This window comes from Paroedura picta, chromosome 13, assembly GCF_049243985.1.
Source record: "Paroedura picta isolate Pp20150507F chromosome 13, Ppicta_v3.0, whole genome shotgun sequence".
Lineage (NCBI taxonomy): Eukaryota > Metazoa > Chordata > Lepidosauria > Squamata > Gekkonidae > Paroedura > Paroedura picta.
This window is the reverse complement of record NC_135381.1, coordinates 4853756-4878056: the sequence shown is the minus strand read 5'-3', so window position 1 is coordinate 4878056 and position 24301 is coordinate 4853756. Positions and strand designations below refer to the sequence as shown.

The 24301-nt window shown below is 50.7% G+C and overlaps 2 protein-coding genes and 2 long non-coding RNA genes across 8 annotated transcripts in view; 2 read left to right on the top strand and 2 right to left on the bottom strand.

The window, feature by feature from the left end:
• LOC143823215 (uncharacterized) overlaps positions 1 to 24301 on the bottom strand; it is a 575613-nt gene that overhangs the window by 69209 nt on the left and 482103 nt on the right. The gene's annotated exons all lie outside the window — the stretch shown is intronic.
• Positions 1 to 24301, top strand: part of TMEM132D (transmembrane protein 132D) — a 304697-nt gene that overhangs the window by 185693 nt on the left and 94703 nt on the right. The gene's annotated exons all lie outside the window — the stretch shown is intronic.
• Positions 6275 to 7887, top strand: LOC143823216 (uncharacterized). 2 transcript variants are annotated; one of them, XR_013226414.1, is made up of 2 exons: positions 6275 to 7156; positions 7487 to 7887. It is a non-coding gene; the product is annotated as an uncharacterized LOC143823216 (long non-coding RNA). The 2 variants fall into 2 exon arrangements; XR_013226413.1 differs by having other exon boundaries at positions 6275 to 7201.
• Positions 7844 to 19748, bottom strand: LOC143823217 (uncharacterized). Its single transcript, XR_013226415.1, has 3 exons — positions 19606 to 19748; positions 14894 to 16024; positions 7844 to 13449 (listed from the first exon to the last, which is right to left on the bottom strand). It is a non-coding gene; the product is annotated as an uncharacterized LOC143823217 (long non-coding RNA).

The window sequence follows — 24301 nt, the reverse complement described above, 5'->3', positions numbered from 1 at the left end:
TTTTTTTGCATTGTGCCTGTTTGAAACCAGGAAATCTCTGTTCATCAACAGTTGGTGTGGAAATAAACTTGCCAATCTCCTGGCGAGGCCTGGAGTTCTCCCAGAATCACAACTGACCTCCAGACTACACTGACTGGTTTCTCCGGAGCAGGGATTCCAAACCGGGGTGCCGTGAAAACTTAGGGTTACAGGAGAGCTCCCCAGGGGACATGCGGCCTTTCCCAGAAATTCAGAGAGCCACTGTCATCGCTAGACAGAAGTGAGGCCCACTTCCTCTGTTGTGCGATTTGACCAAGTGGAGATTGGGCGGTTTAAAGGGACCAAATCTTCCCCTTTTCATGTATTCCGTGGCCTGGGGGGGGGAGGGGTTTCAGATAGAGGCACCGAATTTACTATGTAGCCACAGAAGCCTCTCCTTTAAAGAACCTTCAAAGCTTCAAAAGGATTGGTCCAGGGGGTCCAAAGAGGCTGCCCCCCATTTCACCTCCCTTGTTTCCAAAGGAGGGACAAGAACAAAGAATCTTTTTTCCTCACCTTTGGAAGAAATGGCTGTCGGATGGGGTACCTGCTTTGAGCACCTGTAGAATTGAACTCCCTGGTCCAGTCTCTTTGCTGCTTGGGGGTCCATTTGAGGAAAGATTCCTGCAACTATGCTGCAAATTTGGTGCCTCTACCTTCAACCCCCCTGCCCCCCAGAATAGACAGATTCCCCCTTAATGACATCATTGACTGTAATGGCACCGAATCGCTCTGGATTCAGCAGAATCGCTGCAGGCGCAATCCAAAATGGTCCAATTTTTTAATAATTATTATTTTTGCCAATCCCTAGTTTGGGCTTCTACAGCTTTCCTCAGCGGCGACAAATACATTAAAACCCACAGTAGCTCTTCGACTGTCTGCTGGTTGTTGTCACACCTGTCCAGCACTATTGGAGATTTCATACCAGATTGACGTTGTTTGAGGACAGGCGTCATGAGGAGCAACCCCTGGCCTTATGCAGATAAGGGATTCTTTGCCTAACCACACAACACTCGGTTGTGAAAAATATATAATACTCTCAATTCATGTATTTGTAAACACTGAGGAAGGCTGTAGAAGCCAAAACACATCTGGTTCTGTATAGCAGGAGTAGTCAACCTGTGGTCCTCCAGATGTCCATGGACTACAATTCCCATGAGCCCCTGCCAGCGTCCATGTAATGATGAAATTAGGGAACACGCAACGCCAGAACCAGGGAGGAGGCCCAGCAATGGTTCCTGGGGGGATCCCAAATGAAAACACAAATGAGTTTTCACTCAGCAGTGGAAGTCACAGAGGGAGACAGGCAGACAGCGGCTTGGAAATAGGGGCTGCGTGGTCCCGACTTACCTTCTGTCCCAAAGGGCACCGCAGGCCAAGGATCTGAGACTCCCTCTAACTGTGGGCACCTAGGCAGCGGAAGGTCCCGGAGACTGTGCAGTGAAGGTGAAAGAGGAGGGGGTGCAGCCCTGCCGCTGGACCAGAGCAATGTGTCCAGTATAACCAGTGCCACTGCTGTGGTGCGAGCCAAACAGGACCGAAGACACAGCTCAGATCTTCTGAAGTATTGCTCTTGTTCTGTGGTCATCCAAGCCCCATCCTCCATGCTTGAATCGTGATCTGTGCTGCAGCCCTGGAGGTTTCTACGGCTGGAAACAGTCCATTGCAGAGGTTTTCCTGTCACTGCAGAAATGCCTCCCCTCCCTCAGCAGGATTTGATGGGACGTTTGGATTTGAACCTGAGTCTCCCAGATACTCGTCTTACCACTCTAACCACTGAACCACACCGGCGTTCACACATCACACTGGCACGGTCTGGTTGATAGGGTGTGTAGGCCTGACTTTCCCTTCTCAGGCCTCTCTGTCCCAGTTGTTCCTCACGAGATGCTCCATTCCAAGGGTTCTGTGATCCAACAAAGGACGGAATTCTCAGCTCGCTGCAAGAGACAATTCCAGGCGGTAAAGAAAGACGCAAGACCAAGGTGATTGCATTTTGAAACTCTATTAGATTGGGAATAACTGTCCACATTTTGACTCATTGTGCCAGCCGCCGGCCAAGACGGGGCAGCTGACAAATGAAGGCCGTGCAGAGAAGGCGAAAAACCCGGGTCCTCCAGGCCCAGTAGGGCGGGGTCCCGGGGGAAAATTCCTTCTCGGCCCCAATTCAGGCAACCGGCTGGAAGCAGCCTGCACGGTCGGGTTAAAATGGTGGGTGGGCAGAGAACTGACCTTACTCCCTCTTGCCTCCTGTTACTCCCGAGCAGCCCTATCATCTTCTGTCTTAGAGAGGGTTCGAGAGGGAAGACGCATGAGAGTCTGCAGGCGCGAAGAGGGCTGCGGGAGGAGGTCACTTGGCTGGTGCAGTCAGGAAGGGGGGCCTTTTATGGGTGGTGGTCTGATGAAAAGAAGGGACAGGGTGCATTTTGAGGTCGGGGACGGGGCTGGGGGGCTGGGCTTCCTTGTGACTCAACAAAAGGCTGGGCAGCCCTTTGACTGCATGTCTAGAGGCAGGTAGGTGTTCTTTTGGTGACCACACATGAACATTTTACGAGGATTCAGGGCAAAACAGGATTTCTAGTAGTGTTTGGGGGCAGAGCCAGCAAGCAGCAGACAGGCTCATTCATTTTCCCACCCTCCTCCCTTGAGATTTCGGATAGTTGGGGTTGCCAAATTCCAGATATCACCTGAAGAACTTCTGCTACAACTGATCTTCTGAAAGAGCCAGATGAGATCTCCTCCTGTAGAAAACGGGTGTCTTGGAGTGCTGACTCTATGGTGCTCGATGCCTCTGAAGCCCCGCCCCCTTCCCACATCCCACCCTGGCCTGGCACCTCCCACTTCCTCAATCCATTGCAAAAAGAGACAATTGCAGGCAGTAAATGAAGACACGAGACCAAGTGGATAAATTTATATTATAAAACTTTATTAGATTAGGGGTAAATGGGGGGGGGAGGTTAGAATTGCCCACATTTTGACTCATTGTGCCAGCCGCCAGCCAAGACGGGACAGCTGACAAATGAAGGCCGTGCAGAGAAGGCGAAAAACCCGGGTCCTCCAGGCCCAGTCGGGCGGGGTCCCGGGGGAAAATTCCTTCTCGGCCCCAATTCAGGCAGCCAGCTGGAAGCAGCCTGCACGGCCGGGTTAAAATGGTGGGCCGAGGCCTGACCTTACCCATCAGGCCCCCCTAACACCGCAGGGACAGCCAGGGGCCGTCCTCCTCATTGTCTTCTTGGCCGGGGCTGGCGTCTTCTGTTCTTCAGCTGCCTCCCGGCTGGGGAGGTCAGCCAAAGCAGCCCGATCTCTCTTCTTGTCTTCTTGTCTTCGGCAAGTTGCCTCTCGTTTAGAGAGGTGGGGAACTCCCACTGCTCCCGATGGGGAGACAGATGAGAGACAGCAGGGAGGGCTGCAGAAGGATGGACCTCGCTGGTGAGGCCACGCCAGCAGATGGGGAGAGGCCAACAGGGGGGGGCTTTTTATGGGGGCAGGGAGCATTGTGAGGTCGGGGAGGGGGCTGGGCTTCCTTGTGACGCAACAAAGAGGCAGGGCAGCCCTCTGACCTCACCTCCAGGGGCAGGTTGGTGGTGTCTATTTTTAGCAAATTTTAATATCTTTCTGACCTGATAAAAATAGTCATTTCTGGAGTGAAGGAAGGTTTCCGGAATCATCTAAATGGCTGTGGAAACATCAGATATTAAGGTTTCCCCCAAAAAAGGAAATTAAAGTTCAAACAAATAAATCCATTAATTGAATTTGAAGAATTGAAATCAGGGGAAATTACTTACAAAAAAAATTAGAGTATTCTTAATGCAGGGGAACATTCTCGTGCAGGCAGTTAAAATGCACTGGGGATGTTTATGCTTATGGTCCTGTCCAGTCATAGCAATTTTTTGGAAATTAATATTTACAAAGATGATAAGACAGGATCAAATAAAGCCTGCTGTGGAATTACCCCTGCTCCATTTAATTGTCAACAAAACTTCTCAAAGTAAACAGAAAGAAACCCGGATTTGAAAATTCATCACATATCGAATATTCAGGCCCATTCCGCACAAGGACCAATGTTGCCAATTGGTTCCTGAAAGCAAAAACGCTATTTTTAATAGTGCAATCTCGGCGTTATGCATACCTGCCTTTGTAGTGGAATCCAGTAGCGTTTCAATCGTTTCCCACAGGTTCCCGGTCTCACAAAAATCGCCATACAGGAAGCGATTTTTTCTGTGCTTTGTCCCGCCCCTGGCCATCAATCATACAAACAGCCAATGGGCGGCTGTTATCATGCTCCCGAAAAGCTCCTTTCCCTTTAAGAACAGTTTTTTTAAAAAAAAGAAAAACACGTTGCAACGAATATGCCTTGATTCCTCCTAAGGTAGAGACCCATCTAGGTGGCGTGTGAGCTGTCGAGTCATTGTTACCACGCTCCCCCGAGTGAAAAGAAAAATCCCCCCCCCCCGCACAGGCGCGATTTTCGGCTGACAATAAAGGGAACGTGCAAACAGGGCTGCATTGTGCTTGGGGACTTAGGGGAGCTTTAAAGCAGTTCTGTGGAGGGACTGTAGCCGGAGAAGCCTCGCTGGGTGAATGAAGCCTCGCCGGTTCGTTGCTTTCTGCTCGCTCCGAGAAAAAAAAGTTTGGAGGAGAGAGCCAGGGGGAGGGACTTGGCTGGAACCTCAACAATGGGAACGCACAGGACTTTTTCGTTACTGTTGCAGATTGTTTGCAAGAGTGTAGCACTTTTCAGAGGGCGAATCCACTTTTCTGGATTTCCCTTTAAGCGCTACAATGAATCGCTTTTTGCGGGATTGTTTCAGGAGTGTGGCAGATTGTGTGCGACGTCATACGTAACTGCAAATTAGTAGTGTTTACAATTTGCAAGCCTTTTGCAACACTGAAGTCGTGCGGAATGGACCTCAATGTCAGAAATGGAATTAATGAAATTATGTCAAAATCATAGAACACTTGGATGGAGGTTTCATATTCTCATGTTTTTGCACTTTATTGGTCAAAACAACCCCAAACACGAGGGCAATATTTCTGTCTAGGATGATTTTTTGTCTTGTGTTTTCTTGCTGTGCCGTTTGTTTTGTGTTTGTAAAATAAATAAAACTTTATTTAATTTTTTTTAAATGGTGTATGCCATTTTGGGTCCCTCGAGAAGACAAAGGGGGGTTATAAATGAATTTATATAAATTAAAGAGTTGATTTGAGGAAAGGAAGCAAATGGAGGCTCCTGTAGGAGAAAGGAGGGGTACACACGTATTGAATAAATTAATATTAAAATAATTTGCTAAAAATAGACACCATAAACCTGCCTCTGGACATGAGGTCAGAGGGCTGCCTTGTGATTTATGATAGTTGGGGTTACCAACCTCCAGATATCACCTGAAGAACTTCTGCTACAACTGATCTTCTGAAAGAGCCAGATGAGATCTCCTCCTGTAGAAAATGGGTGTCTTGAGTGTTGACTCTATGGTGCTCGATGCCTCTGAAGCCCCGCCCCCTTCCCACATCCCACCCTGGCCTGGCACCTCCCACTTCCTCAATCCATTGCAAAAAGAGACAATTGCAGGCAGTAAATGAAGACACGAGACCAAGTGGATAAATTTAAATTATAAAACTTTATTAGATTAGGGTTAAATGGGGGGGGTTAGATTTGCCCACATTTTGACTCATTGTGCCAGCCGCCAGCCAAGACGGGGCAGCTGACAAATGAAGGCCGTGCAGAGAAGGCGAAAAACCCGGGTCCTCCAGGCCCAGTAGGGCGGGGTCCCGGGGGAAAATTCCTTCTCGGCCCCAATTCAGGCAGCCAGCTGGAAGCAGCCTGCACGGCCGGGTTAAAATGGTGGGCCGAGGCCTGACCTTACCCATCAGGCCTCCCTCACACCGCAGGGACAGCCAGGGGCCGTCCTCCTCATTGTCTTCTTGGCCGGGGCTGGCGTCTTCTGTTCTTCAGCTGCCTCCCGGCTGGGGAGGTCAGCCAAAGCAGCCCGATCTCTCTTCTTGTCTTCTTTTCTTCGGCAAGTTGCCTCTCGTTTAGAGAGGTGGGGAACTCCCACTGCTCCCGATGGGGAGACAGATGAGAGACAGCAGGGAGGGCTGCAGAAGGATGGACCTCGCTGGTGAGGCCACGCCAGCAGATGGGGAGAGGCCAACAGGGGGGGGGGGGCTTTTTATAGGGGCAGGGAGCATTGTGAGGTCGGGGAGGGGGCTGGGCTTCCTTGTGACGCAACAAAGAGGCAGGGCAGCCCTCTGACCTCACCTCCAGAGGCAGGTTGGTGGTGTATAATTTGCTAAAAATAGACACCGCAAAGCTGCCTCTGGACATGAGGCCCAAGGGCTGCTCTTTGTTGAGTCACAATGGAGCCAAGCCCCCTCCCCGACCTCACAATGCTCCCTGCCCCCCCAGGTCATCAGACCACCCCCTATAAAAGGCCACCCTCTCTGGCCCCTCCCTCAGGAGGACGCAAACCCTCACCAAGCGAGGTAATTCCCTCCCCAGCCCCGGTCGGGCTGATTCTCATGTCGCACTCCCCCACACGGGAGCCATGGGAATTTTACCTCTCCCAGTGAGAGGCCATCTTGCCGAAGACTGCCGGTGGCCAGAAGAAGCGAAGACGATGGACCGAAGGCAGAAGACGCCGGCCAATGGGTAAGAAGAAAAGAAGAGGGGGCCGGAGGCGCAGAAGAGGCCCGCCAATCGGGAGAAGAAAAGAAGATGGCGGGCCGAAGGCAGAAAACCATTGGCAAGAAGAAGCGAAGGCGGCAGTCCCAAGGCAGAAGCAGAAGAGGCCGGCCACTGGCTTGAAGACAATCCGAAGACGCCAGCCATTGGCAAGAAGAGGACGGGAGGCCGAAGGCAGAAGACTCCAGCCAATGGCAAGAAGAGGAGGAGCCGAAGACGCCAGCCATTGGCAAGAAGAGGACGGGAGGCGGAAGGCAGAAGACTCCAGCCAATGGCAAGAAGAGGAGGAGCCGAAGACGCCAGCCATTGGCAAGAAGAGGACGGGAGGCCGAAGGCAGAAGACTCCAGCCAATGGCAAGAAGAGGAGGAGCCGAAGACGCCAGCCATTGGCAAGAAGAGGACGGGAGGCCGAAGGCAGAAGACTCCAGCCAATGGCAAGAAGAGGACGGGAGGCCGAAGGCAGAAGACTCCAGCCAATGGCAAGAAGAGGACGGGAGGCCGAAGGCAGAAGACGCCAGCCATTGGCAAGAAGAGGACGGGAGGCCGAAGGCAGAAGACTCCAGCCAATGGCAAGAAGAGGAGGAGCCGAAGACGCCAGCCATTGGCAAGAAGAGGACGGGAGGCCGAAGGCAGAAGACGCCAGCCAATGGCAAGAAGAGGAGGAGCTGAAGACGCCAGCCATTGGCAAGAAGAGGACGGGAGGCCGAAGGCAGAAGACTCCAGCCAATGGCAAGAAGAGGAGGAGCTGAAGACGCCAGCCATTGGCAAGAAGAGGACGGGAGGCCGAAGGCAGAAGACTCCAGCCAATGGCAAGAAGAGGAGCCGAAGACGCCAGCCATTGGCAAAGAAGGGGACGGGAGGCCGAAGACTCCAGCCAATGGCAAAGAAGAGGACGTCCCTGCGGTGTTAGGGAGGCCTGATGGGTAAGGTCAGGCCTCGGCCCACCATTTTAACCCGACCGTGCAGGCTGCTTCCAGCTGGCTGCCTGAATTGGGGCCGAGAAGGAATTTTCCCCCGGGACCCCGCCCTACTGGGCCTGGAGGACCCGGGTTTTTCGCCTTCTCTGCACGGCCTTCATTTGTCAGCTGCCCCGTCTTGGCTGGCGGCTGGCACAATGAGTCAAAATGTGGGCAATTTTATTCTCCCCCCCCATTTAACCCTAATCTAATAAAGTTTTATAATTTAACTTATTTAACTTGTTCTTGTCTTTACTGTCTGCCATTGTCTCTTTTATATTGGGCTGAGGATTCTGTTATTGGGACAAAGAGGCCTTCAAATGAGGTGATCTGGAAAAGGAAGGTCAGGCGTACCCCCTTTTCAACCAGACTGTGCCAGTGTGTTTTGGGAGGGCCCGCGTGGGAAAGGGGCTTGAGTGGTGGACTCTTATCTGGGAGGCCTGGGTTCGAATCCACACTTGTTCCATGGATGTCTGCTGATTGCCCCTTGGCCAGTTGCTCTCCCTCTCCGCTTAACCTACCTCACAGTGTTGTTCTGAGCAGAGGGGATTGGCGTCAGCTGCTTTCGGCCCCTGTTGATGGGGTTCCAGTCGATCAACCCATCTCCAAGTGTCCAGGGCCACCCTGAAGAAGAACAAACTTTATGGCATGGGAGGAGCGTATCTGAAGAAGCAAGCCAGGACTCACAAAAGCTCCTCTCCTGCCACAGAATTTGTCGGTCTTTATGGTGCTCCTGGAGCCTCGATCTGTTCTGCTCCTCCAGACAAGCGGGGCGAACTTGTGTTCTCAGAAGCCTCCTGCTAGTGGCTGAGGAGAAGACATCCGCAAAACAAAAATACAGTGTGTGTGTTTACAAGTATACAACACAGCACTGTCGAACCCCAAATTCCAAGTCCCGTTGAGATTCCACTGAGCCAGGTGTAGTCAAACTGCGGCCCTCCAGATGTCCGACTACAATTCCCAGGAGCCCTTGCCAGCAAACTCTGGCAGGGGCTCATGGGAATTGTAGTCCATGGACATCTGGAGGACCACAGGTTGACTACCCCTGCTGTATAGAATATATTCGTCCACCAAGAATGCTTGCTAATTGTACAGCCTGATATCCATACCCGGCATGTTTTTAATTTTACATGTGCACACTCCATAATAAATATTTTAGTTGTTCTTTTGTGTTGATTGGCTGTAGCTTGACCCTTTTGACAAAACTGGAGTATTTGGGGTTGAGTGTATTTCTCCTCTGTTGTCGTCTGCTTAGCATCCCTCATCGGCCTTATCCTGAGATTCCTTTCTGCTCGGCTGCTTTACTTTACTTCCTCCTCTCTTCTTTCAGGTGAAAAAATGCTCCTTTCTCTCACACCTTTAGTGTTTAATTGGTTATGTGGTGGGTGGACTTTAGACTTTTTCTGATTTTGAATTCTTTTGATCTGCCGTGGTGTTGATTTTGTTACATATTCCTAACTGTTGGGGTTTTATGTAAGATCTCTCTCTTTTTTGTAGAATATTTTACTTTAAAATTCTCTTTGTCAACCACCTTGAAGTAAATTTAATAAATACAATCACAACAAGGGTTTGTCCTTGGGGGGGGTGTTTGTAAGAAGAGAGGCAAGTATGGGGGGGAAGCATATCATAAATTGTGAGTGATGTGCAGACTTGGGGGGCCAGAAATGCTGTTGATTTTACTGAAATTGTTTTGGCTGTCCCCAGGGCCTCTATGTGCATGCTTAGCTTTAGAGATGTCCTTCCCTAAAGACATTTCATTAGTCATCCAAAACTCTTCAGCTCCCCTCAAAATTCTGCCCATGCCCCCTGAGAGGGTTCCTCAAACTTCCTTGGAATGGCCGTTTGGCCAGAATGTCAGGGGCAATCCTCAAGAACATTAGACCGGTGGTCCATCTGGATCAGGCCAGTGGTCCATCTGGTCTAGCATCCTGTCTCACACAGCCAACCACAGTGGGAGACCACCAAGGAAGGCTCTGCAGAGGAAGGCCATGGCCAACAATCTCTGCTTGGAAGACCCTTGCTGTGGTTGCTGTAAGGAGGGTTGGTTCTTGGGTGAGAGACCACCAAGGAAGGCTCTGCAGAGGAAGGCCATGGCCAGCCACCTCTGCTTCCCACTTGCCTTGGAAGCCCCATTCTGGGGTTGCTGTAAGCAGGGTTGGTTCTTGGATGAGAGACCACCAAGGAAGGCTCGCGCCTTGAATCAATCTTTGTGGGTCTTAAAGGTGCCACTGGAGTCTCATTTTGTTTTGTTGTTCACAAATATCATAAGGATGGAGTGGAGTACATGCATCAGACCAGTTCTGCAGCAGCTACACTGGCTCTCAGTGGAGATCCAAATCCGTTTCCGGGTTTTCGTGCTTTTAAGGCTGTCCGTAGTCCGGGATCTGCCTATCTAAGTGGCTGCCTGTTTGAATAAGTCCCCCAGAGAATATTGTGGACACCTACAGCAAACTGGCTGGTTGTCCCCAGTTGTCCTCTGGGAGAGCAGCGCTATCAGGGCTGTGACAAGCCCAAGGTCACCCGGCTGGCTGCATGCGGAGGAGCGGGGAATCCAACCCAGCCCGCTGGATGAGAAGCTGCCGCTCTTCCCCACTACACCATGCTGGATGGTTGTCTATTTGTCTCGTGCTCCAGTTAAAAATATCTTGATTGCTATCGACGTTGTCGTCTCAAAACCATCCACGGAAGGGGGCAAAGAGCAGCAGGGTCTCCGTGGCACCTTCCGCGGGAGGCGGCCCCCTTGCCCTTTAAAAAAGGATTGCCATGCAGGCATTTGAGCAGAGGGCGCTGCCTGCTTGCCCACGTGTAACGAGGGGCTTGAAGTTTTACAGGGAAAATGTCAGCGCCTGCCGAAGGAATCCAGAGCCTTTGCACCTAATTGCTCCCTGAAGACTGCCAGAGCTGATATATCAGCTCTGTGGGTTTCAGCATCTTTTGCTTGTGATTAGCAATAATGTTTGCTAATAGGCATCACCGTAGAGTAGATCACTAATGTGACTGGTCTGTCTGGGATCGTTACATCCTGCGGATTCCAAACTTCCGAGGATCACGTGTCCCCTAAGCCGGGTGACATTTTTGTTCTCCTGTTCCCCAGAGGGGTTCCTGGCCCGTTTCCTAGATTTCTTGTAAGACCGGCGTGCTAGTTTTTCACAGCTGGAGGTTTTAATTTAACACTTCAGAAAAGGGTTATTTTGGAATACGAAGGGATTTCCTTTGGGAATAAGCCAATGGTATTCATTTTCTTGGCATCCGTTTTCTAACCAGAGCCCTTAATTGGCACGAGGCATGTTCGGATCGGGAACTCATGCAGAGATGTGAGAGACTCCTCTGAGCATGGGGAATGCCACCATGTTTCTGCACCAGGAGAAAGCCATTGACAAGCAAAGCAGGATGTGTCAGGATACACACACGCTGTTGGGACCTTTGGACACGGTTTGGTCCTAAGTCCCTCCAGAGAAATAGAGCAGCAGAGTAACATAGCATCCCTGTTAAAACAGACACATGGAAATTGAGAGTCTCTTTGTCTATGCTAATGCAAAACAGCTGAACTAAAGGACTGTAAAGAGGCTGGAGAGCCATCTGAGGGAGAGGCTGATTCTGTGAAGGCTCAAGGGGGTGGCAGGTGACAGTGGGTGAGCGAGAGGGTTGTGAGTGTCCTGCACAGTGCAGGGGGTTGGACTAGATGACCCTGGAGGTCCCTTCCAACTCTATGATTCTAGGATTCTGGGATTATCTTCTACTATAACCGGTCTATACAGGTCCCCTCTGACCGAAGAGGTCAGAAGTTGGTTTGTTTGTTTTTTCCAGCCAAAGAAACACTTAAGAATTTTATTTAAAATCAACCGAATGTCTCCTGAGATGATTCACTGTGAAGGAATATCACTGACACCCCAAAATTGCGCAGGTTAATGCAATCAAAATTGCACAGGTTAATGCAATCTATCAAAACTATTCCATTTGTTCCCCTTGAAGGCCTGCTAGCAATGCTTCTGAGCCGAGAATGCAGTTAATTGTGGCAAATCCGTTTGTTTTTGATATTATAAAGTTCAGTTCTGGCGAGATGATAATAATTTGCGCATTATCTTTCTGGCGGGTGTAACACTGAGAACATGCCTGGAACAAAACAAACTGATTTTTAATTTTAATTTTAATTTTTTTCTGCAGAGAGAGTCATTTACAGTCAGGATCTGTGCGGACGGCATCTGGCTAGGAGTTTGAGGAGGGCAGGGGGCAAGGGAAAAGCATGATGCGAATTATATAGAAGCAATGGAGATGTTTACCCGTCAGCGTAGTTCAAGGGGTCCCTAACCTGCCTTGTGCCTGTAGGCATCTGTGGAATTCTGACATAGTAGGATGGGTGGGACTCCAAAACGGCTGCCCCAAGATGCAGAGCTAACTACAGAATGGATTGCTGCAGATTTAAGATCTTTGCGCTGTGCAGGAGTGGAGAAAGATGGCAGCTGTTTGTTTTTTTACTACCTAAGGCAGGGGTAGTCAACCTGTGGCCCTCCAGATGTCCATGGACTACAATTCCCATGAGCCCCTGCCAGCATTTGCTGGCAGGGGCTCATGGGAATTGTAGTCCATGGACATCTGGAGGACCACAGGTTGAGGATCCCTCACCTAAGGAGTCTCAAAGCAACTTCCCTTCCTCTCCCCACAACTTATCATCGGTTAAGAATTCTATTTAAAATCCGTCTAATCTATCCTGGAATTCTTAAATGTGAAAGAATGACCATGCTGCCAAAAATTACTTGTACAGGTTAATGAAATCAGAAGGTAGAAAACATGCATATGATCCCTGTCTTATCTATCATTTTTTTAAAGATCCCTAAAATTCTCACTAAAGCACTTTCAGAAAGATTTGGTAACCTGTGAGACAGGTGGGGCTGATGGAGCTCTAAGAGAATGGTGACTGGCCCAAGGCCACCCAGTAGGCCTCATGTGTCTCAAAGCAGCTTACAATTGCTGACCCTTCATCTCCCTACAAGAGACACTCAGTGGAGTAGGTGAGGCTGAGAGAGCTCTGAGAGAACTGTGACTGACCCAAGGTCACCCAGTAGGCCTCATGCATCTCAGAGCAGTTTACAATTGCCTATCATCCCACTTTCCACAACAGACACCCCGTGAGGTAGGTGGGGCCCAGAGAGCTCTGAGAGAACTGTAACTGGCCCAAGGTCACCCAGCTGGCTGCATGGGGAGTCCGCCATTCTTAACCACTACACCAAGCTGGCTCTTGCTTTGGGGAGAAAGGCAAAGGAAACAAAAAAGGGGGGGATTTTAATATAGTTTCTAAAGGAACCCTGTTTTTCCCCGGCTGCCTGAAGTTGGGCTGGGAAGGAGCAGTTCTCTTAGGGCTCTCCCAGTCTCACTAACCCCCTAATGTTTCCTTTGCGGGGAGAGGGATTTGTAAGCTACTTTGGGATTCCTTTGCGGTATTAAAAAAGACATGTCTTCGTTTCTTCTGTCAGCTCTTTAAAAGTCTCTTTCCCTCCTTTAGTTTGCTTGAAATAAGCTTGACCAAAGAGGCAGTCAGTTAATTCAACAATAGCTCCAGCTGTTCTTCTTTGAGAGATGCCAAAGACTCTGGCCAAGCCCGTAGGCCGTCCACCGGAAAACACGATGTCTTAATTCCCACTCGCAGCAAGCAAAACAACCACACCTTTTGGCCTGGGTTGCTGTTTCCCGTAGATTAATTCTAGCAGGTCAGCAGAACGCCACGTGCGGGCTCACTGCTGCATTGTCCGGCCGTGTGGGCTGACAGAGGGTATTTCGGAGCCGTCCAGATAGGTCATCCTGGGCAGAGCAGAAGGGTCGAAATCAGACCTTGTGGATTTGAAACCGGGAAAGCAGGCAACTCCGAGCATAGCAAACACACCGGAGAATCAGACAGAAGCCATGACAGGATGGACACAGTGCTGGCTATTCTATTATTCCAAGCAAGGGATAGATTTGAGGCAATCCTCTACGTTGCTGACTCCAGGGCAAAGGGGAAAGAAATTGTAAAAAGGAAAGTGAGAAAGCCTTTTAGAGCAGGGGTAGTCAACCTGAGGTCCTGCAGATGTCCATGGACTACAATTCCCATGAGCCCCTGCCAGCAAACGCTGGCAGGGGCTCATGGGAATTGTAGTCCATGGACATCTGGAGGACCACAGGTTGACTACCCCTGCTTTAGAGGCAGGCTGCTAAAGATGGCAAGCTGAAGACAAAAAATCCATTTCCTGGGCCATCCAAATATCCCTGGGTGGAGAGTCAGCTTCTAGCTGGTCTCTGGGACTGGCTCCCTGTATCCTTGCTGGTTTGAAATGGATGTCCAACTCTCCTTCTTTGCTAAGATTTAAGTCCTACCCACTTGTATAGGCCCTGACCTAGGTGGCGACTGCGAATCCTGACTTGTGCCACGGAAACATGCTGGGTGGTCTCGCTCCAGCCACACCCTCTCAGCCTAGCCTACCTCGCCGGATTGTTGTGATGATAAAAATGGAGCAGAGGGGAACGTTGCGAACTGATCCTAGAAGAACGATGTTGGCCAGATCCTATTAAGACGTTAAAACGTTCTAACCGCTACACCATGCTGTCTATCTTAGGCTACATCTACTGTCACTTCTTTAACTTTCCTCCCAGTTCCTCAGGTGTCTTACTTAAGAAGGGACCCCCGCGTCTGCTTTGAATTTCATAGACTCATAGCATCCTTGTGATTTCGATGCAATGCCTCCGTTGATGCATCCTATGACTCCCTGCATCTTCCTTACCCCCGCAACATACTGCCTGCTCATAGTTAGGTTATGCTCGGGTACTCCCCAAGATCTCCTTCACACACGCTACTACTCACTGCAGCAGTGGTCCCCAACCCGCGGGCTGCGGCCCGGTGCCAGGCCGCGAAGGCCATGGCGCCGGGCCGCGGCTCCCTCTCCCCGCCCCCTCCGCAGTAAAAAACGTCCCAGACTGCAAGCTTGCGTCCCGGGAAGCTTCTTACTGCGGGAGGGGGGGAGAGGGAATCAGGGCCACACCCATGCATTGCGCATGCGCGGCCGAAATCGCGCATGTGTGGCACTTTTGCGCATGCGTGAAAGTGTCGCACATGTGCGATTTCGGCTGTGCATGGTGCATGTGCGCATGCGCGGCCTGGCCACGCGGGCACAATGCGCGGGCGCGCATGCATGGCATGTGTGGGCGGGCAGTTGCCCTGCCGGTCCCCAGCCTCAAAAAGATTTGACATCTGTCCTAGACGATGCAGAACCTTGCTGGGACAATTGGGTTGTCTTGTACGGACGCTTTCTCTCGAAAATCTCCAAAGGAAACCGACCCCTGCCAAGTGTCCCTTGGCTCACTCCCAGTTTAGCCGGAGCCAAGGTTTCGCTGGCATCTCCTGAACCGGAGCGATTCCCGCTGTGCTGTCCTGAAGTGGTTGCCATGCATTTGCTGATCTCGGCAGTGAAAACGAGAGAGTTGCTTTATGGAGGTCTGTGAGCCGCCTCCAGTTTACGGCAGTGTCGACATGGTCAAAAATAAGTAGACTCTGTTCTTATCGGTGGCAAAGTGGTCATTTAATGTCCGTGGGGAGGCTATGAACAGTTTGTGATCCTCTGCTGCTTTTCTCGGTGCTTTCACATCAGTTGGGGGGGGCGTCACCTGGGCATGGAATCAGGGTCGCTGTGGGTGGGCAGGGAGTGGTGCGTTCCTGCATGGTGCAGGGGGTTGGACTAGATGACCCTGGAGGTCTCTTCCAACTTTATGATTCTGTGATTCTTTAGAAAACGGCATGAAAGAGCCCTGATATTCCTGCTCGGTCAGAACAGCTTTATCAGTCCTGGCTGCACGTGGAGGAGGAACGGGGAATCAAACCCGGCTCACCAGATTAGAAATCCACACTCCTGGCCACTACACCAAGCTGGCTGTACACCAAGCCATGTAGCCATGTGGCATCGAGATGGGGGGAAACCACGATTTTTCTCCCTCCGGAAGCAAGGAAAAGAGACGCAAGTCAAAGGCGAGCTCTCACTGCTGCAAGTGATCCACACGTCACAGTCGATGGAGCCGTCCTTCTCCGAGCGAAGTTACGAATGTGACATTTTATTAGTGTCATTTTTTCCCTTCTCTTCTGCGACCCGTATATTTTTGGGGTGAGAAAAAAAGTCTTTTAAGATGGAAAGGTAACAAGCAGCAGAGCACGGGGAATAGGCCTTACAAGAACCATTAGAGAGCTGGATGCTCACCGACATGACAGGAGAAGGGACGGTCGTGGCAGCGTGTCTCTCAGCGATGACTCACGTGGCCTCCTCCGAGCCGGGAAAGGTTTCTGCCCTGGACGTCGACAAGACAGACTCCTGTGCTCCGAGAAACCCTTTGCACGAGGAACAGCCCATGTTTTCTGGCAGGGATAATGAGAATTTTGACGTGAGCATGATCTCCGGGCGAACAGACCTTGCTCTAACTCCTAGCTTACATACAAGTCGCGCTCTTCTCTAGATCACCTTAATGTTGTTGTTTGGCCAACAGGCACACCACATCAAGGACCGGCCCAAAGTCCGTGGCAGGCCTCATGTGTCTCACAGCGGCTGACAATCACCTTCCCTCCCTCTCCCCGCCACAGACACCCTGCGCGGTAGGCAAGGCCGAGAGAGCTCTGTGAGAACAGCTGTATCAGGACTGTGACTAGCCCAGGGTCACCCAACTGGCTGAAGGTGGAGGAGCAGGGGAATCGAAGCTGTCTGGCCAGATTAGAAGCCACCCTGCCAGGCTGGCTCTATGATTCTGTGAGTCAGTTCTGCACTTTAACTGAAAGACCTCCACGGAGACCTGCCCTTGAGAAAGAGTTAGAGAGACCTTCATTTTGAATCTATCCTTCGTCGAGAGAGTTCCCGGAGCGATTCTCTCTTTGTCAGGAAGGGTAAGGAGCAACTGGAGGGGAAGGCGGTTTGGTCTTTCTTGTCCGACCTGGGAAACTGGGGGACGCATCGATCAGCCAAGGAAAGCCTACAGTGGTTGCCTGCCCATCTGTCAACCCCCTGTCGGTTTTACACCTTTCCTCCCGGTTAACAGGGAGATGCTTTCCCTTCCCGGGGGTTATTTATCCTTCCCAGGCAAGGGTTATTACACACTGTCTCCTTCTCAGGTGCTCACTAATAAATTTTCTCAGCCGCCACCATAAAACCGGCCCAAACGGAGGGCGGGAAGGAGCCATTTATCATGATTTCTGCCTTTTGTGTCGTGCGGGAAATGAGGAGCTGCAGAGAGCAGAGGGAGGTGGGCAGAGAGGAGAGAGGATTTCAACTTCTTGCAATTGACCTCAGAGAACCTGGCTGGAGCGACTCGATTAGGCCTTTTTCAGCTGCCATTTTGCTGCCTCTTCCGCCAAGACCTCCGTGCAATAAATAGACAATTCTTACGGTTATGGACTTGAGCGTTTTCCAGATTTTTTCAGAAAGCGGAAGTCTGGGGTGACAGCCAATGGCGCCCATGCTCTGTTTTGGTCATCCATGCTACAATTAGTCTCAGTGAAATTGCATCGATATTATTCATCGCAAAGAAGAAGAAGAGTTGGTTTTCTTACCACACTTTTCTCTGCCCAAAGGAGTCTCAAAGCAGCCTATAATCACCTTCCCTTCCTCTTGCGACAGCAGACACCCTGGGAGGTAGGCGATGCGGAGAGAGCTCTGACAGAACTGTTCTGCGAGAACAGCTCTATGAGAACTTTGACTGGCCCAAAGTCACCCAGCTGGCTGCACGTGGAGGAGCAGGGAATCAAACCCAGATCACCAGATTAGAAGACACTGCTCTTAACCACGACACCACATCGGCTTTCAAAGCAAGAAAGAGCGCTGAGCGAGAACTCGTCTCCTGGCTTTCTCCACTGCAGGGGCTCAGAGGAGCTTTAAAACCATTTAAAATGCTTACAATTATAAATTAGGAATTGAAAAGGGGAGAGGAAGAATTTAAAGGAAACAAATACGTTAATATGTTAATTTTGGTACGTGGAAAGGGAGTGTGGGTTTTTTGGCTAGCCTGCATTGCATTTCCAGAATATCAGATTCTTCTTCCCTAGGACTTTCAAGGACACTCAGATAGGGGAAAGCCATCCCCTCATTGAGCCCCCTGCCGGAACCTTGCCTCGCCTAGATTTGCATCCCATTGCAGTGTTCACAAGGGGCCTCCATTTGGTTGCTGTAGCTAACAGGCGAGCAGAGGGGAGAAGCAACCAATGGTGACGAATGCTCATCCGGTAGGCAGGCGTCAAAGGTGCATTTGGGTGGAAAGGTGGGGGTGGGGGTGGGGGTGGAAATTATCGTGCCCCAATGAACTTTGGAAGGTACAGACCTGGCACATGCAGAGGAGCGCCTGGCTGTCTCTTTCCTTTCCCAAGTTAAACAGGGGAAAAAGAAGAAAAATCAGAGCACATTTAGCGCGTGCTTATCTAGGATTTACATAGCTCATGAATTAAGTCTCTGCGGCTTCCCCGGTAAACGGTGAGAAGGGGAGTGATCCGGCTGTGTAAAGAAAGAGGTGGATTAAGTGCTTCGATCATTTTAGCGGGGGGGGGGGGAGACTTGAGTTGGGTTCATCTCGAAAGCTTAGTCCCGTTAGCCAATTAATCCGATATCTGTGTCAACGGGAAACGTCCTTTGGCGGGAACTCCCCTCTCCAAATTGATTGAAATGCTCTGCGGTTGGACCCCGTCACCCGAGGGACCCTTCCTCCCAAACTTAAGCCAATTGCTAGGGAGGCCAGTTTCCCGGTGGGTCCTGGGGACCCCCCAGAATTCCAGCTCGCCTCCAGACTACAGAGATCATGGACGCTCTGGAGGGCAGACTCTGTGGCATTGGAAGGCACTCCTGTGCTGACGATGATCTTGGGCTAGTCACAGTCCTATTAGAGCTGTTCTCTTCATGCCCCGAGTGGATGTATTTATTATTTACTTTATTTATATCTTGCCTTTTGCGCCAAGGGGAAGGCATATTGAAGGGCTGATGTATGCTGAGCCAGACCACGAGTCCGCCAAGGTCAGTGATGTCTGCTCTGACAGGCAGCAGGACTGCGGCACGTCACCTGCTAACCCATCCCAGAAGAGATCATGATGACTGCTGGGGCTTACAGAACATAGGCTAACACATTAGCCAGCGTGGTGTCGAGGTTCAAGAGCAGCGGCTTCGAATCTGGAGAGCCAGGTTTGAGTCCCCACTCCTCCTCCACATGCAGCCAGCTGGGTGACCTTGGGACAGTGACAGTTCTCTTAGGACTGCCCTTGCTGAGCAGTTCTGTTAGGGCTCTCTCGGCCCCATCTACCTCACGGGGTGTCTTCAGTGGGGAGAAGAAGGGAAAAGTGCTTGTAAACCACTTTAGGACTCATTTGAGTAGTGAAAAGTGGGGTGTAAAAACCCAGATCTTCTTCTTTTGCTTCTCTCTTTTAAAATAATATTTTCATTCAATTCCGAAAAAAACACATAAGAAACACCAAAGAAAATACAAATAGTCCTAAACTTCTAAATATTTTAAATCCACACTGCCTTTCCCTGTCCAAAAGGCCCACTTCATCTTTAACCACTTTCCCTCTCCTCTTTCTGTCTCTAAAGGATTTGTTCTGCCTGCTGTGCAAATTTAAGGGGAGAATTTAGGGAGGGGGGGGAGTTGCTTGGATAGTGATTTCTTTATTAGAAGTGTCAAAAGAGCCCCGGCGAAGCTTTAATCAAGTCACCTCGGCCGTTAGGCCAAACTCGCTTCAACTTTCTTTACGAAACGAGCCCTGCGCTATTGAGCTGCCTATTAAAAAATAAAACCAGCAGATTCCCCCCCACCACACACACACACACCAAGCATTGGACACAAGCATCATTTAACTATCAGTCTGAATCTAAAATATGCTAATCCACAGAAGACAGAAACCTGCGCCTGTCAGATCTTTCAGGCTATGGCTGTGACCTTCAGAAAGGCAAGTAATACCACTTTCACCTCTACCTCTTCAAGAAGTCTTCCAGAGATGTCATGAAGTCTTAATTGACAACCCCCAAAATCTGCTGGGGGTTACAGGGCTAGCGAGAGAGTTGCCTTCTCCCTTGTGAGTAGCAAACCCATCTGTCTTGGTTTTCAGAGCCTTTCATGCTTTCTTGTGCCCCCCCCCCCAATAACCTCCTGTAAAAAGAACCCCCATTTTCCCCCAGCAAGGTTTGTGCATCAATGGTATACAAACGGCAGGAGTGAAGTGTACGTGTCTCAGGCGGGGGGGGGGGGGGGATAATTATTAACAGCGGCAAAAAACAGATGGATAAAAGCCAATGCCAACATATGCTGCCACTCTGAGTGGGCAGTATTGACTTTGATGGGCCAAAGGTCTGATTCAGTAGAAGGCAGCTATTTATGTTCATTAGAATATAAGAGAAGCCATGTCGGATCAGGCCAGAGGCTCATCCAGTCCAACACTCTGTGTCACAAGCTGGCCAAAGCCCAGGTGCCATCAGGAGGCCCACCAGCAGGGCCAGAACTCCAGAAGCCCTCCCTCCTGTGACCCCTCCCAAGCACCAAGAAGACAGAGCATCCCTGCCCCGGGCATAAGAACAGAAGAGGAGCCTTGTTGGATCAAGCCAATGGCCCATCCAGTCCAACGCTCTGTGTCACACAGACATCGAAACTCAAGTGCCAGCAGGGAGACCACCAACGGGGCCAGATGGGAGAGGGTCCTGAGGATTCAGCCACTTGCCCCAGGCTGCCTCCCACCCTTAAGTGGATGAGGGGAGGGGTCAAGCCTCCATACTCTGCAGGCTTCTCCCAGGACCTCGAGAGTCATACAGATTTCATAGAATCATAGAATCATAGAGTTGGAAGGGGCCCTACAGGCCATCTAGTCCAACCCCCTGCTCAATGCAGGGTCAGCCCAAAGCATCCTCAAGCATCCAAGAAAAGTGTGTATCCAACCTGTGCTTGAAGACTGCCAGATTTGTTCACCAACATCTGGTCACGTTTGATGGCCACAAGAGCTGACGCAGTCCCCGTCAGTGCCATGGTGGACACATTCTGCAGGCTACGGAGCCCTCTCCAGATCGGCCCAGCTGCCGGAGACAGCGCCGTCGGCACAAACAAACAACTTTCCTAAAAAGCCTCTTTTGCGTGGGACGGTTCCAATTACAGCCTGATTACTATCTGCATTGTTAATTTGCGGTTAATAAATTAATGAAGCCAGTCGTTCAATTAATGCCTTATTAACGTCCTAATTGCTCAGGCGCTTCTCCGGTTCCTTTTCTGTTCCAGCGTACGGGGGAGATCCTCGAGTGAACTTTTCGAATCTGGCTCTCGGCCAAGGACAATTAACGCTCAAAGTTTCAAATCGCGCCGCTCTGCCCCGACATCCGTCCTCAATGTTCCGACGACAAATTGAAGCATGTTTTCTTTTAAAGCTTGTCGTTTTTCGCTGTAGCTTATTCCTTGCTTCCTCCTCGAGACCAGCCCCCGGCCGTGTAATTGCGGTGCGTGCGTTTTTGAATATTCTTATAATTCCTATAAAAGATAAGGAGCTCAAGGGTCGGTCTTTATTTAATCCGAGGGAAGATTGAAAACTGGCAGCAGGTTGAAATGGGGAGAGGGAGGGGAGGGGAGGGGATGAGAGTGGTGGGTTTTGTATGACAAGGCCTGAGAAAAAGTTGCACACAAGGGAATAGCAAGTGGGGTTGGGAGAGAAGAACAAAATCCCGGATGGGAAACAGGGAACGCCCTAATGGGAAACCACCATGTAGGGCAGGGGTAGTCAAACTGCGGCCCTCCAGATGTCCATGGACTACAATTCCCAGGAGCCCCTGCCAGCGTTCGCTGGCAGGGGCTCCTGGGAATTGTAGTCCATGGACATCTGGAGGGCCGCAGTTTGACTACCCCTGATGTAGGGCAAGGGGGGATAGGATTGCTGTGTTTAACTATGTAAAAGGTAGACTTGTTGGAAGAGGGAGCCAGCTTGTTTACTGCAACTTTGGAGATGAGGACAAGGAGCAGTGGGTTCGAATTATGGGAAAGGAGGTTGCACTTGAATATTGAAAAGCATTTTCTGATGGCAAGGGCTATTCGTACATGGAATGTTCTGCCTGGGAGAGCAGGAGAGCCTCCCGGGCTGGAAGTTTTTTCGGAGAAGATGGGATGAGCACCTGTCAGGACGGACTGTGTGTTTTTTAAATCCCTGAGAAGGTGGGAGGCTAGTCTGGGGGGGGTCTCTTGGGGGTCTCTTCCAGCTCTGTATAATTCTGAAAACCTTAGAAGAGGAGAAAAGAGCTGGTTTTATAGCCCCGCCTTTCACCGTCTGAAGGAGTCTCAAAGCGGCTTCCAATCGCCTCCCCTTCCTCTCCCCACAACAGACACCCTGGTAAGTAGGTGGGGCGGAGAGAGCTCTGAGAGAACTGCTCTTTAAGAACCGCTCCAACAAGACAGCTGGCTGCATGTGGAGGAGTGGGGAAGCAAACTTGGCTCTCCAGATTAGAGGCCGCCGCTCTTAGCCCCGACACCACACTTACAGGGCGCCATAAATTCCCAGTGACTCCGCCACCCACTTCTACCACACACGCAGAACATGGGATGGGAGACCACCGAGGAGACCACCTCACTGCGCAGAGGCTGGAAATGGCATGCCACCTTTGTTTCGTCTCTGGCCTCGGAAACCCCCTGGGGGTACCCAGAAGTCGGCCGTGGGTTGACAGCACCTTGCACCGCCAAACCGATAACTCGACTCAGCCTGGAGCTCCTTGGTTGAGAATCCTCTTTGCCAGGACGAATCTCTAATTGGATTCATGTTTCTCTGCTTTTTGGACCCTCGGCGTCCCTTGTTCCAAGCGTGGCGGGCCCATGAGCTCCCCTTCACATGTCTGTTCAGTGTTCTAAAGGAAAGGAGACATTGATTGAGGAGAGAATTACAACTCCCAGCAGCTATGCGCTTCTGTCACTGGGATGCAAAACTCCATGAGTCTGAGAAAGAGAGAGAGAGAGAGAGAGAGAGAGAGGTGCCTGCTGGGACGTCTGAGCGGTGCTTTTGTTTGCTCTTCCTCTTCCAGATACGAATACCGTGTACAGTTCTGCCCACCAGATCTCAAAAGGGACATGGCAGAGTCAGGGAAAGTACAAAGGAGAGCAACCAAGACGCTGAGGGAGCTGGAAGCTCTTCTGTGAAGAACGGCTGAAGAGTCCAGGATGCATTTCGGTTTAGAAAAGGAGACGGCAAAGGAGGGGCACGAGAGAGGTTTATAAAATGATGCACGGGGCAGTGAGAGTTGACACAGAGTTGACACAGTTGACATGGAGGACTCTCTCACTTCCACCCCCAAAGTAATCTGGAGGACCAGGTTAGATTCCCCCACTCCTCCTCAGCACGCAGCCAGCTGGGTGACCTTGGGCCAGTTCTCTGAGACCCCTCAGCTCTTCTTCTTCTTCTTCTTCTTCTTCTTCTTCTTCTTCTTCTTCTTCTTCTTCTTCTTCTTCTTCTTCTTCTTCTTCTTCTTCTTCTTCTTCTTCTTCTTCTTCTTCTGCTTCTGCTTCTGCTTCTGCTTCTGCTTCTGCTGCTTCTTCTGCTGCTTCTTCTGCTTCTGCTTCTGCTTCTGCTTCTTCCCATTCCCTTAGCGATTCAGCATCAACAGTGCCAGTCAGTTTCCAATTTCCGAGGCCAAGCGATGCAGAAGGGGGACCCTCCTGTGGCCACCGTCGGAAACAGATTTGCCGGGCGAGATCTAAGTGTGCCACGTCCCAGCACGCTGTCCCTCGATGGCTCGTTTCCCGTCAAAACAGCCTCCGATGCTCGTCACTGAGCTGCATCTTCCAAACAGGATAGAAACAAGCAGCTGGAAGTGCCACTCGTGCTCCCGTGAGGACGGAGGGGACTTAACTTTATTAGCTTCTCCGAGACTCCCAGGTGTGTCTGTGTTTTCAGATCAAAAGCCAACTTCCACTGGCTCAAGGGGTTTCGGGGGTTTTTTTTGAAGATGTTTTTCAAGGAACACTTGAAAGGAACAAATCTAGCCGAGCGAGAGACACGAGAAGTGTTAGAGGCGTAACATGCCGCTGGCGATTCACTGAATACCAAACGCTCTCGGGGTGGCAGAAGTAAAGGTGAGAGCGGTTTGCACACGATGCCGGTCTGCTCAAAACCCGTCGGCTTTGTCATTTCCCCCCATCTGAGTGCGGCTTTCGGTGTGACAGATCTATGTGCACTAGTTCCGTCTTGGGGCATGATACTCCCTGACAGTTTCATTGCTGGATATCTTGGGCCCGTCCCAAACAGCGCATGTCCATATTGACTTGCCCCCTGCCTGGGCCATCTGTCCTCGCTAGCAATGCTGCAGCCCTTCCCAGAAATGCAGCAAAGGGACGAACAAGCTGACTCCAGGGCTCAAAATAAGTTTCATGAAAGTTTCCAAAGAACGAGCCCCATTGAGCCGTTTAATTTTCGGAGAAGTTCTTCCTCAGTGGAGAAGTTCTTCCTCAGTATATAACATGAGCTGATCGCTTCGGGTGTAGAATCACCTTCAAATCTCACCTGGCCCATTGGGGTCACGGTTTCATTCGTAGTGTAAGAAAACGTCGACTCGGCCTACGGTGAAATTGTGATCCCCAAGGGAGAGGTGATATTTGTACGTGATTGCAGGCCTGAAGCCGTTGGCTCATATTGTGTACATTCAGGCCACTGAGGAAG